Below are 11,502 nucleotides of genomic sequence, written 5' to 3'. Positions count from 1 at the left end.
TACACATCTATAACCTGTATCCAGATGCTTGCCTTTTCAATGAGGGTGGGTGGGGAGGGAGGAAGGGAGAAAATTTGTAACCCAAAGTTTTAAAAACACATGTTAAAAATATAAAAATTAGAACAAAACAAAATTTAAAAAAAGAATGGAAAAAAACAAATAAACAGTAGTAGTAGTAATAAAAGTTAAAGGTTTTCATGCTTCTCTTATCCTCAGTACCAGGTATTCATGGCTATCATGGTAGCTGGTTATATGGCAGGGAATACCTGGGACCTATTCTCATCTGTCATTGTTGGTTGCAACTTTTTTTTGTTGTAGCTTAAGGAAATCCTGAATATCTGAGTTTGGGGAGGTGGCATTTAGCTCTGAGTTTTAGAAGGAGGGAGAAACCTGGATTAGAACAATCCTCCTTGCTTGAGACAAAGTCTCTAACCGAAGTGAAACAGACCCTCCTTCCTCTCCCACCACATTATGACCCAGTGCACGTCTAAGTTCAAAAGCCCCAATTCCACATTATGATAGACTAATGGGATTAACGAATGGGAAAGGACTTTAGATTATCCTAGAACATAAGAGCTGAAAGGGGCCTCAGTGACCATCTAGTGCCACTCAAGCCCTATAGTAACTTATGCAGCAAGGGGTCATTCAGCTTTTGCTGGAAGCCCTTCAGGGAGAACTTTGGGACAACTGAAAGGTAGGAAGGTAGGAAAAGTAGGAAATGTTTCCCAACCCCAAGCATAAATCTACTTCTTTGCAGTTTTCACCCTTCCTCCTGCTTCTGCCCTTTGGAACCAAACAGAACATGTCTAATTCTCTTCCAAAGGACAGTTTCTCAAATACTTGAAAATAGCTATCATGTCCTCCCCCTCCTCTCATCTTTTCTTTTCCAGGCTAAACATCCCAGTGCCCATTCAACTGTACCAAGGCATATGGTAGATGTGTTTGCAATGATTGATAGATAGACAGTTGGCAGGATCAGAGTAAGAAGGGGAAGCTATACAGTGACCACCAGAGAAGATCAAGGGAAGAAGGCAGAGATGCTGGACAACAGGATGCTTGCCATCTGTTTCTTCTTGTATCACCACCCTGATGTCTGTAGGGTACAGGCATTTCATTGTTGAGGCTCATAGCTTGAGTGCTCTGGCATCTCTGCTTCGTCTGTACCAGCATGGTAGCAAGCAATTACTGTATGCGATTAAATATGGTCTCAATTTGTTTATTTTAGTCATATCTGCTGAGGCTGCTTCCAGTTCCTTCCTAAAGAAATGCCAGGGGGGAAAGAGAAGAGTAAGATGGTTGAGTTCAGGCAAGCTGGCACCTGAATCAACTTTGTTGCATCAAAGTCCTACTCAAGTCTTTGTCTCACTCTTAAGAAACTACTCTATTTGCAAAAGTGACAGTGATGATGATGATGATAGGACACTAATGATATATAGATACATACATATGTGTATATATACACAATTGATATATGTATACTTAGGTATGCATAAACATGTATATTTGTGTATATGTCTGTATATATCATTTATATATATACACATCCATATCTATCTACATATGTGTATATACATATATGTGTGTGTGTGTGTGTGTGTGTGTGTGTGTGTGTGTGTAACACAAGGGCTAGTTTTAAGAGCAAAGGCTCATAATCAGCTACATGAGTTGCTCCAATGCCGCTTAAATATTGTTTATTGCAACTGTCACAAAAGCTGAAGCCCACAGCTACTGTCTTGTATAATTATCCTGCTTCTTCCTGTCTTTGTGAGGAAGAGAATGCTTCATTTTTATCGTTGTAGCCTCAGTTTTTAGCTTAGTACCCGGCTTAATGAATGCGTGTCGATACATAAAGTGATTGGGTTTTCCCTATTCTGCCAAGAAGACAAAGGTCAGAGCCCCTTAGAACAACCTGAGAGACTTTCCTAAGGGTTTCCTCATCACACTTGGGCTGTGGGGGTTCAGTTCATTGCTCCATCACACAGCTCATATCCCTCCATCTTGCCCACAGTGATTTGTTGGAGATGTTATCAAGCGTCTTGCTGAAATCCAGATATACTGTGTCTAGCATTCTGCTGATTTAATGAACCTGTTAAAAAGGAAATGAGGTTAATCTGGCACCATTCTCAATGAGTCCATGATGGCCTCTAGCAATCATCCTGTCCCTTTCTGAGTGCTCACAAATAACTTAATAACTTATTCTGGAATTTTGTCAGGGATCAGTGTTAAACTCTCCAGTCTATGGTTTCTGGAAGTCCCATTATTCTCTCTTGAAAATCTGGAAGGGTGAGGGGCAGCTAGGTGGCACAGTGGATAGAGCACCAGCCCTGAAGTCAGGAGGACCTGAGTTTAAATCTGGCCTCGGACACATAACACTCATTAGCTGTGTGACTCTGGGCAAGTCACTTAACCCCAACTGCCAAAAAAAAAAAAATCTGGAAGGGTCCCTACTAGACTTGACACCACCTTAAATATGTGATGAGAAGAATAAGGAGGAGGAGGAGGAGGTGAAGAAGAAAAAGGAGGAGGAAAGGAGGGGAAGAGGGAGAGAAAGAAAAAAAGAAGAAGAGGAGGAGGAGGAGTTCAGATGAAAATCACATCTTCAATTTGTAACAGGGAAAGCAAAACCAAAGAAAACAGCATCCATCCAGCTTTTCAATTTGCACCCTCTACTTAGAAGGAAAGATATAGAAAAAAGAAAAACGCCAAGGAAATAGGTTAATAAGTAAATTGAGACTATTAGCAAATTTGCTTTTTAAAAAAGCAGTACTGCTGACCAATTGTTTGGAACCTTTTAAATTGAGGTTATTATTGCAGGATTCTCAGGTCACAGGAAAACAATCCATTAAGCTGCCAATTCCTAAACATGCTTTCAATGTTTATAAAAGACATAACTGAAGAAGAAGGGATTGTGTGCATATTTCAACTATTTTAACATTAAAAATTTTTTGTGGAATAGCAAGAGAATATCAAAAGATAGTTGCTCAACATGAAATCATAGCCTCTGACCAAGAAGATCTGAGAAATCTAGCATGTGGATTTTTAGCAGAGAACAAAAAACTGACAAGCCCCTTAATTGCCATGAAATTCAAGAAGGGAGGCTCTAAATGACCTGAGTAAATTCCACATTCTTGGCTTAGAAGGAAATAGATTTTTTAAAGACATAGCTTAGTGTAGAATGTACTGAGAAAAAGACATGCTGATCATCTTTCAAGTCTGGGGGTGAGAGGGAGCTTGAAGAAACAGGGCAGTATTCTCTCTAATTAGTTTCTGGCTAAGAAAAAAAATTTTCCTTCTAAAGACAACCCACTGCCTTTCCCTTCCTGAATTTTCAGATTTCTATCAATACACTGCCTCACAGTCAGGGAGACCTCAGTTGGAGATCTCTGGAATATGCAAGTTGTGTGACCTTGGATAAGTCACTTAACCTTTCAGTGCTCTAAGCCACTCTCTCAGACTATAAAGAAAATTGGAAAGCAGGTAGTGATCTGCATCAGTAGAGGTAGTTTGCTCCTCGCGGAGTTCCCTGTACTAGTGAAATCATATTCCCCATCAATGGTGCTATCATTTTCCTAGTAACTCAGGATTAAAACCTGAAGACTACCTTTGACTCCTGTCTTTACTTCTTCTTTGCATCTCATCTGTCCTGGGAAATTAAGAAATTACTCCAAGAGGCGGTTACTTCATTATCTTAATCATACAACATGCATTACGTGCAGGAATCCTCTCCCAGAAAGCATAGTTAGAAGCTCTGTCTTGTGCTCCAAAATTTATTTCAACGTTGAAAACCCTTCAGAAGTCACAAGCACCTGCCGCGTGACTCACCATACCCCAGCAAAGGCGTCGGTTTTCCTAGGGGGAATATCCCCCGAAGGTCATGGTTCTGCGTTGATTATGCAAGTCCAACCCAAAGAGCTGATACGGCTGACTTCTCAAAACAGCCGCAGCTACTTTCTCCTCCCCTCCCTTAACCTCTGCTGCAATAATCACAGCTCAGCGTCACCACTTCTCACTATTGTTGCTGTCAGTAACAAAAATAATCCACATTAACATGTCACTGGACGGCTGGCCATTTCTAATTACGTATCTGCTTTTAGCTCAGTTAAGTTTAGGGAGTTTATATACGGAAGAGAACCTCATCCAAGCCGTCTTCATTTTACCTTTCTACATTCAAGTAAATGGTCTGGCTGGAAAAGATGGTAGAGTATGCTCTGAAGCAGTTGTTGGAGGAGCCTGGCCAGCAAACCTTGCCAGCTTCCTCCTTATTCAACAGGATTTGGTCCTACTGAATTACTAGTGACATGGTATAGTTACAGAAGAAACTACACCTTGGAAAGGTTCACATGTAGGTTTCGAAGCTACATCAACAAGGTTAGAATCTGGGTCTCGACTCCCAGTCCAATGTTCTTTCTACTTCCTGTTTTCTTGGATCGTGTCTTTTTTTAAAAGAGTTAATCTGTGGTAGAAACTATGGTACTGGCATATGGTTTCGTTCCCAGACAGGGCAGCCTGTGTTGTGTAAAGTTCTGGATGCTCTTGGAAAGGTGGAGAGTCGTTATGTTGATTACTTGTGAAGGCATCCCTGCCTCCGGCAGACCCATGAGTGCTAAAACTCCCTGGTTTTGATTTTCAGTCCTACTTCTGAAGGGCTCACCAAGCCACAAGGTGACAGAAGCAATAATTTACCTGACATACCAATCAATTAGTCAACATGCATTTATTAATTACCTATTATGGACCAGGTACTATACCAGGCACCGGAAATACAGAGACAAAAATAAAGTAACCCCTGATATCAAGAAGCTCACATATCAGGGAAGGCAACATATAGAAATATAAATAAATATACATTTTGGAAAAGGTAATTTTAGGGAAGAAAGCACTAGCAGCTAAGGGAACAGGAGAAGTTTCACAAAGGTGACTCAGATGGTGCTTTGAAGAAAACCTGGGATTCTAAGGCAAAGGTTAGCAGGGTACACATTGCGGCTAGGGAGGACACTTGTACATATGCACAGAGGCAAAGATGGAGGGCTGTGTCTGAAGAACAGTAAGAAGGTCCATTTGCCTGGGTCATAAAGAGCATGAAGGAGAGTAATGTATAATAAGACTAGAAAAGGAGGTTGGAGCCAGGTTGTGAAAGGCTCTAAATGCCCAAAAGAGGTGTCTGTGGTTGGAACCTAGAGGTAATTGAGAGCCATTGGAATTGATTAAGCAATGAAGTGCCAGGGTCAGATTTGCACTTTAGGGAAATCACTTTGGCAGCTAACTCTGCAAAGGATGGATCGGAAAGGGCAGAGACTTGACGCAAGGAGATTAATTAGGAACCTGCTGTGGTCATCTAGGCAAAAGGGCATGAGGGCCTGAATGGGAGCGGTGGCCATGTGAGTGGAGAGAAGGAGATGGATGTGACAGACTTGGAAGAGATAAAAAGGACATGATTGCCAACAGATTGGACATGTAGTGAAAAATCAAAGATGCCTCTGAAGTTTTGAACCTGTATAACTAGGACCAGTGGTAACCTCAACAGAAACAGGGAAGGAAAAGGATGGGATTGGGGCAAAAAAAAAAGTTATGTTTCCATGCCTACCAGAAATCTAAGTTTAAAATGTCCAATAGGTAGTTGGTGATGTGGGACTCAGGAAGACTAGGACTGAATATGTAAGTTTGGGAATCATCTACATAGAGATAATGGGACTCATGGGAGCTAAGAAGGTCACCAAGAGAGAGTATGCAAAGAAAGAAGACTCAGAACAGAGGTATGTTTGCAGGGAGGGGAGAGATTATATGTGGATGACAACCTAGCAAAGGTGCCTGAGGAGGGGTCCGACAAGTAGGAGAGTTCAGAGTAGCCCACAAGGTATCTCAGAAGAGAGGGTGGTCAATAGTGTCAAGAAAGACGAAGATCAAGAAAAGACCTACAGGCAGATCTGTGCATCCCACAAGTAAAAGGATGATGGTATCATCCTTCACCTCCAGTGTTACTTTTCTAACCAAAGACTATTATCCAAGTTGTGGTGCGCAGTAAAGGAAAGGTTTTATATATGCTAGAGGGCATTGTGGGATATCTTTTGTCCCTTTTGAGCTCTTCTATGTTGTTATGATTTTAGGACAAGGTCAGCTAAGAGCAGTTTTGGGATAAGACACACTGTAAGGTCTAAGGCATGTCCTCTTGGTCACTTGACTTTTATCTAACACAAAAATCTCAAACTGAATTTAAAGAAAAGTGATAAGGTTGACAAAATCAACCATTAGGATTAAAATCCTATCATTTTGGTTGGATCTCAGATGTACCAGGTAGTAGCAGTAACTATCTGAATTCACAAGAGGTCTATGTGCATTTGGTAGGAGCTGAAAGGTAGGAGAATGCCATGCTGTTTGTCCTTTGTTGTAGAAGAGGACCATCACATCAGGGAGGTGATGCCATGACATGCAAATGAATTGGATTTAAGTGAGGGAGGGCTGTGCAAAGTCACCAGCCTTGCTTTCTCCTCTGGAACCATCTGGTTCCAGCTGCCAGATATGGATCAGGACAACTGGAGATGGCCCACGATGCAGTTCAACAGGTCTCAGGAGAATTCCACCATGGGGTGGAATGCTGGACTCCCTTATTTTCAACCTTGGGTTCCTAGAGGTGGACAGCTATGGCTAACACTATTCATCAGTCCTGTGAGGGACCACGGAAAAATGGTGTCCCCTAAAGATTTTGTCTAGGAGAGAATAAAGAGGAGGAGGCAGAGGCTCCTTTGGAATACCATAATGGCGACCTAGATAATCATGGATAGAGAAATCCTTCTTTCTTCTGCAATGAATATAGGATTAAGTGAAAAGATTTGTACTATGGTTTAAATTTAATAATTCATGAACACATCAAATGTAGCCAGTTGTATACATGATATATAAGGTGAGATTGTGAAGCTGATTTTCTCATGTGACTGGTGGAGTAAATTGTGTTACTTTCAAAAATCACACCTTGTACTTACATTCATGTTGGCTCTTTGCATGGCATATTCCTGGGGATGTGATTACATTATCCCATATTCATTTCAAATTGTTTCCACTGCATATAAATTCAGGTATTGTTTTTATGTTACCCAAATGGAACACTGCCTATAGTTAAAAAGTACATATGGGAACAAATGGTCTAAATTGGTTGATCCTTAAGTCCCGGTACGTTTAAATTGTTCTGAGTTAATGAGAGGTATCAAGAACTTTGCTCTGAAAGGCAAATTGAAAGAATTGATGTGAAAGATTCAACACCAGTAAAATGATTTTCCTTCACTCCTTCGGATACTGGATAAATTTTACATGTAGATTTGCATTGTGTGAGAAGATGACTCTACAGCCTTTCTTTTTTAAAAAATTTGTTGGATATTTTTGACATTGCAGTTATTTCCAGATTGACTTCCTCCCTCCAGTCCTACCTTGTAATAGCCATCTCCAGTGACAGTAGGGTTGGATATTTTCTTACCTCTTTTCTGGAGCCAACAATTATTATAATTACACAATGTTTGGCTTCAATTTATTTCTCCTTTCATTTACATCACTATAGTCATTGTGTGTATATTTTTCCTGAACCTCCTTATTTCACTCTGCATCAGTTCACATAAGTCTTCCTACGTTTCTATGAATTCTTCATATTTGTCATTTCTTATGCTAATAGTCGATTTCATTCACATACTATAATTTGACATTTTAGGAAGGTTATCAGTAAATCACATTTTCATTTGTACAATAAAGGAAACTTTATTTCTGAAAATAAACAACATTAATGGAGGGGAGGTTAATCTTTCTTGGTACATTTGTTCCTTTGAGAATCAAGTTCACAAGCAGATTTGCATGATATTAAGTGAAACCCAAGAGCCTGCGTGGGAGATCAAGACAGCTAGCCTAGGGGCCAGGAAGGCCCTGCCTCTGGACACCAGGCAAGTCTCAGTCTCTCAGTGTTCTAGGACACTCTAAAACCATCCCACTATAGAAAGGATGGCCTAAGTAGAGGGAGTTTCCTTACCTGGAAGCGTTTTCTACCAATGAAATTCTAAGTCTAGTTCCTACCCCAAAGTTGCTGCTGTTCATCCTTCATTTTCTCCTCTCCGCCCCCCCCCCCAGCAATTGGGGTTAAGTGACTTGCCCAGGGTCACACAGCTAGTAAGTGTCAATTGTTTGGTCTGAGGTCAGATTTGAACTCAGGTCCTCGAGGCTGACTTCAGGGCCAGTGCTTTATCTACTGTGCCACCTAGCTGCCCTCCATCCTTCATTTTTAAAGAAGCCCAATGAGATGATGAGGTGACATCTTGTGATACCTAACTGGAGCCCCCAAATCTGAACTGCTTTTCAGTAACATTCATTACCCAGCATTTACCTTCTTTTCCTCTCTAAGCTGAGGCCACAGAATAAAAGCTACTCTTAACAACGTTCTTGATTTTTAAAAAAAATGATTATAATAAAGTTATTATATACTAATACAAAAGATAATTATGACAATGTAATTAAATGGTCAAAACTTAAGCATGTATGCAGGGGGTCTGAACATACCAATTAATGTTGGTGGCAAAGCAAGATACCCCCCATCTCAACTTTATGTTTTGCATTGATTGGCTGTGTAGTATTTAGTGTGGTTTTGTATTTCATAGACAGCTAATGGGTTCTCCATTCTTCGTACTGTGACTAGTTTAATAAACAAAATCACTTTCTAATTCCTGTGACAATGAGTTTGTTCTGGACAGTTATTAAATGGGATTCATCTCTCCAATTTTAAAGTTAGGCATTTCAGGTGCCAACAACTGCAGATAATAAAACATTATATTCACCAAAAAATAAAAGCTCCAACTATGAATCTCAATCCATTTTCTTTGCAAACAAGAGACATTAAAAAAAAGTTTCCATTTTAAACGCTTCCATGTTTCCTGATGTCCAAAATCACACCACTTTTCAAAACTTCTGCTCTGGTCTTCACTGCATCATTCACATAATTCATGTAATAAAATAATCTAAGGAATTCTCTTATGGATATGATACAATGATGGCTTGAAACAGTATTAACAGTCCCTGAATCTTCATATTATTGAATCTGGTGAAGAAGCTGATTTCTATGTCTCTTCCTTCAAGGCTTCCAACAAGAGACAGACATTTAGACTACAAATACACAACACTATAGGAGCACTGGAAATTTTTTTTAAAAGTCTAAATAGTGGGAATTCTTTTCGAACAAGTCCATTTTACCTTTAATTTTTTTTTCTACCTACTTTAGTTAATGCATCTGAACAAAAAGAAAGAACCCAACCTAATGCCAGTTCATTCATTCTCACGGCATTTTCCAACAACCTGATCTTGAATGGGCTATAGACAATATGTCACATTTAACAACAAAAGATTGGAAAAAAACAAACAAACAACACACCTGAGTTATTCTCCTTCACTTCAATAAATGTGGCTTAATTTAAAGACAACTAGCAAATCAAAACATAAATTCTATTCATTCAAATACTCTAAGTTAAACCAGGCCTAACAGTATGGGGGCGTGGGGCTCAATTCTATTGTGGGCTGGGACAGGCTGGTTTTCAGAGCTCAGAGGGATATAAAATGTACATCCACATCGGTGGAGAAATCACTTCTCCACAAGAGGAGACATTTCAGAGGGATGGGAGGGAAAACATCTCCCCCAAAACAGACACATCAGAACTATGGCATGGTAGGAGAGTTTGTTTTTGCTCCAGGCCATGGGCTGGAAAGGAGCAAGAATAATCAGGCCTGAACATGAACAGCGAAGGGTAGGGAAGTCCCACTCACTCAACAATACTTCTTTGTCACATTCCAAAAGAGACAGCTTGAGGCTATTAAATAAACCCACATAAATCATCAGCATTTCTATATATTACCAACAAAGCCCAACAGCAAGAGATAGAAAGAGAAATCCCATTTAAACTTACTGTAGACATTATAAAATATTTAGGAGTCTACCTCCCGAAACAAACCCAGGAACTCTATGAACACAATTACAAAACACTTTTCACACAAATAAAATCAGATCTAAATAACTGGAAAAACATCAGTTGCTCATGGGTAGGCCGAGCTAATATAATAAAAATTAGAATTCGACCTAAGCTAATTTACTTATTCAGTGCCATACCAATCAAACTACCAACAAAATATTGTTTAGAATTAGAAAAAATAATAAGATTCATTTGGAAAAACTAAAAGTCCAGAATATCAAAGGAACTAATGAAAAGAAATGCAGGGGAAGGTGGCCTAGCAATTCCAGATCTTAAATTGTATTATAAAGCAGCAATCATCAAAACTGCTTGGTACTGGCTAAGAAATAGGGAGGTGGATCAGTGGAATAGGTTAAATATGCAAGACACAGTAGTCAATGACTATAGTAATCTATTATTTGATAAACCCAAAGACCTCAGCTTCTGGGATAAGAACCCACTCTTTGAAAAAAACTGCTGGGAAAACTGGAAAAGAGTATGGCAGAAACTAGGCATACACCCAAATCTCACACCACATACCAAAATAAAGTCAAAAGGGGTTCACGACTTAGATATAAAGGCTGATACCATAAGTAAACTGGGAGAACAAAGAATAGTTTACCTATCAGATCTATGGAGAACAGAAGAATTCATGACCAAACAGGAGATAGAGAACATTATGAAAAGCAAAATGGATAATTTTGATTACATTAAATTGAAAAGTTTTTGCACAAACAAAGCCAATGCAACTAAGATTAGAAGGAAGGTAGAAAATTGGGAAAGAATTTTTACAACCAGTCTTTCTGCTAAAGGCCTCATTTCTAAAATATATAGAGAATTAAGACAAATTTATAAGAACACAAGCCATTCCCCAATTGATAAATGGTCAAAGGATATGAACAGGAAGTTCTCAGATGAAGAAATTAAAGCCATCTATAGTCATATGAAAAAATGCTCTAAATCATTATTGATTAGAGAAATGCAAATCAAAACAACTCTGAGGTACCACATCACACCTATCAGATTGGCCAACATGACAAAACAGGAAAACGATAAATGTTGGAGAGGATGTGGGAAAATTGGAACGCTAATACATTGTTGGTGGAGTTGTGAAATGATCCAACCATTTTGGAGAACAATTTGGAACTATGCCCAAAGGGCTACAAAAATGTGCATAGCCTTTGATCCAGCAATACCACTTCTAGGGCTATATCCCAAAGAGATCAAACAAATGGGAAAAGGACCCACATGTACAAAAATATTCATAGCAGCTCTTTTTGTGGTGGCAAAGAATTGGAAATTGAGAGGATGCCCATCAATTGGGGAATGGCTGAGCAAGTTGTGGTATATGAATGTAATAGAATACTATTTTTCTATAAGAAATGATGAACAGGCTGACTTCAGAAAAACTTGGGAAGACTTATATGGTCTGATGCTGAGTGAAGTGAGCAGAACCCAGAGGACTTTGTATACAATAGCAGCCACATTATGCAATGACTAAGAATGTTAAACTGAACCCTTCTCAGCATTACAAGGA

General features: G+C 39.4%; 1 long non-coding RNA gene across 1 annotated transcript; it reads right to left on the bottom strand.

Annotated features, from left to right (window-relative positions):
- Positions 1-1,202: 1,202 nt before the first annotated feature.
- Positions 1,203-3,934, bottom strand: LOC110213154 (uncharacterized). Its single transcript, XR_002325910.2, has 3 exons — positions 3,602-3,934; positions 1,910-2,086; positions 1,203-1,257 (listed from the first exon to the last, which is right to left on the bottom strand). It is a non-coding gene; the product is annotated as an uncharacterized LOC110213154 (long non-coding RNA).
- Between the last annotated feature and the right edge of the window lie 7,568 nt (positions 3,935-11,502).

The sequence above is a fragment of the Phascolarctos cinereus genome, unplaced genomic scaffold (assembly GCF_003287225.1).
Source record: "Phascolarctos cinereus isolate Bilbo 61053 unplaced genomic scaffold, phaCin_HiC Scaffold_1;HRSCAF=81, whole genome shotgun sequence".
NCBI classification, from domain to species: domain Eukaryota; kingdom Metazoa; phylum Chordata; class Mammalia; order Diprotodontia; family Phascolarctidae; genus Phascolarctos; species Phascolarctos cinereus.
The sequence above is the reverse complement of the archived record's forward strand: the minus strand, read 5'-3'. Positions and strand labels throughout refer to the sequence as shown.